Source organism: Lygodium microphyllum, chromosome 30 (assembly GCF_053477565.2).
Source record: "Lygodium microphyllum isolate KBCC chromosome 30, Lygodium_microphyllum_v1.1.10, whole genome shotgun sequence".
Lineage (NCBI taxonomy): Eukaryota > Viridiplantae > Streptophyta > Polypodiopsida > Schizaeales > Lygodiaceae > Lygodium > Lygodium microphyllum.
Genome location: NC_141164.1, coordinates 62,890,806 through 62,892,787, shown reverse-complemented (window position 1 = coordinate 62,892,787; position 1,982 = coordinate 62,890,806).

The following is a 1,982-nucleotide window of genomic DNA, read 5'->3' as shown; positions in this document are numbered from 1 at the left end:
GGTATATTGAGGTTTTGAAGGCTCTTTCGTCATTCATGCAAAACAAATGTTGAAAGAAATATATTAAATTCGCCACAATATTTATAAGTTATAGGATGTATATAGAAACATCCGCCACATGTACATATGTACTCATACACATAGTACATACATAGACACATGTTACATACTACTTATCCTTGCTCCTTCTTTACATACTCATACACATGACTCACATACACCCCTCTAGAGTCCACACACACACATTACTCAGCATTACATCTACTCTTGTATTCATGCATACATATACACAATTCTTACAACCAAAAGGTTTGAGATACTCATGGTTCAATAACTTGAGCTAGTCCGATCTTTGAAGCATACATCTTGAAAGTTGCAAAGCAAGAGAGAGCTCTACCTAAAACCCATAAATGCTAAGGGACTTCCCCTCTTCATTGAATTGAGCAAAAATAATGCCTCCCCTTCAATGAATGGCTTATCCAAGAGCAAGCTAATTTCAGCAAGGTGCCAAGGACTCTCTCCATGTCCACATCCACGATTTCAGCAACACACTAGGACCAATCAACAACACTCTTGGGCTAAAGCACTAAGAGATTCTTGTGGAAAACAATAGCATATCCTATTCAGTAGTCATCAATAAAGGTGCATCTATTTTTGTCCTAAATAAATGTGGTAGTCTCTCTTTGATGCTTAGACTTGAGATAGTTGAAGTAAAATTGATATGGAGAATCTCTCAAGAGATCCCACCTAACTTAACAAGAGGATCCAAAATTCAAATCGAATGTTTGAGCTATTAACATACAATGATAAGTAACAATGTTGATTAAGAGGTTGGGACCCTTAAGTGGTTAGTTATGTGAAACTCCTTCTCGAGTAGGGTTTTATACAAGAGGGGGTGATGCTCTAATTTTGGATGTAGACTAGGTTACATTAGAGAATGATGGAGAGAATAGAGATGTTGTTGCAGTGATTTGGATTCGATTGAATTGTTTTGGTGATACATTGCTACTCTACATTGCTCATGATTTGACAATCCCTATAGGCACTGTCAATACGATTTCTTCTAAAACAGTAATTGAGAGTTGCATTTTTATTTGATTTCGTTGACTTGGGATTGATATTGAATTTTTGTGGCAAGTGCACAACTAGGGATAAGCCTAAGTTCTCTAGCATTCTTCTTGGGCAACATGTTTAGTACGACTTGTCATGACTAGCAGTTGCATGGGGCATCCTTCAATATGTATAGGCATGTGGTTCACAAGCAAGCGCATAAGGACTTGATTTTTAGGAAGGATGTCCATCATTTTTTCCACATTGGCCATTTGGATTATTGAGACAACCTTTTGTGGACTACTAGGGGACAACCTTCTTATGCACATATTTCAAGCTAAGTTGAGTAACACCTTAGTAGAATCGAGATTCATGCTCTATGCTAGGGTGATAGTTGTGTGAACACAGGCATTTGTAGTACATGGTGCAAGTGAAACTCACGAGTCACTACATGGTCTAGGGACCAAAATAGATGTAGCCAGTTTTCCAAGTAGCTCAACAAGATAGAGGTACTCCGATATTACTTTTTCAATGACATTTGTATCCATTGTGGTATTACTTTTTGATTATAAGTCACTTGTGGATGCGGGAAGGAGAAATTTGACACAAAAGAAAAATGCTTGTAGGTGATAATTCTAGCAAGAGATGTTGAAGACTTTTAGAGCTAGCAATGCGGACCGAGGGCTAGAAGTTGTACTTTAGGTGCGAAGCACTGACCTAGGTGCATAGAGCTGAGTAAAAGCATTTACAAGTCTAATCTTTATGTGAAAAAACCTTACATGACTATTTATTCATAGGTGTGTGAACCCATAATGTTCTCCTAATGATAGTAACTCCATGGCTTCTTTGTGATCAAAGGTAGAAATATCTTCTACATATGCTTCCTATTGGCCTTGGAGTGTAGGAGCTCATTCCAAGTGAGTAATACTTAT